Source organism: Morone saxatilis, unplaced genomic scaffold, assembly GCF_004916995.1.
Source record: "Morone saxatilis isolate NCDOM2014 unplaced genomic scaffold, NCSU_SB_2.0 Contig17, whole genome shotgun sequence".
Classification (NCBI taxonomy): Eukaryota; Metazoa; Chordata; class Actinopteri; family Moronidae; genus Morone; species Morone saxatilis.
This window is the reverse complement of record NW_023339729.1, coordinates 20,853,357-20,853,780: the sequence shown is the minus strand read 5'-3', so window position 1 is coordinate 20,853,780 and position 424 is coordinate 20,853,357. Positions and strand designations below refer to the sequence as shown.

The 424-nt window shown below is 37.0% G+C and overlaps 1 protein-coding gene across 1 annotated transcript in view; it reads left to right on the top strand.

Annotated features, from left to right (window-relative positions):
• lrba (LPS responsive beige-like anchor protein) overlaps positions 1-424 on the top strand; it is a gene marked incomplete at its 5' end in the record, with an annotated part of 190,396 nt that overhangs the window by 109,449 nt on the left and 80,523 nt on the right.

Genomic DNA, 424 nt, shown 5'->3' with positions numbered 1-424 from the left:
TCTCTCTCTCTCTGTCTGCTTGTTGCTGCTGTGGAAACTGAGAGCAGAGATGCTCCCAGGCCAATATATTAACATCAGTCCGTTGATTTACATTCATTCGAAAATCCGTTTGAGCCTGTGACACACTGTAAAAATAACTTACGGCCTAAAGTCGACTGTGCACATTCCATCCTTAAATTTTTGCAAAAAAGCGTGTTTTCCTGTTTCCACTGTTGACCACAGGTTTGCTTTCTGTAAGGAATAATTTGATTCTCTCCACCAGACAATAGCAAAATAAAATGCAACAGATTTGCCTGTCATATCAGCTGTCAAAACACGTCAAGACAGGAGGCCAAGTTGTAATTTAATTTGCAACATTTTATTAACATTTCTTTTTTTAAGTCACATAATGAAAAAAATTTAACTTGGCACGCTACATTTTATT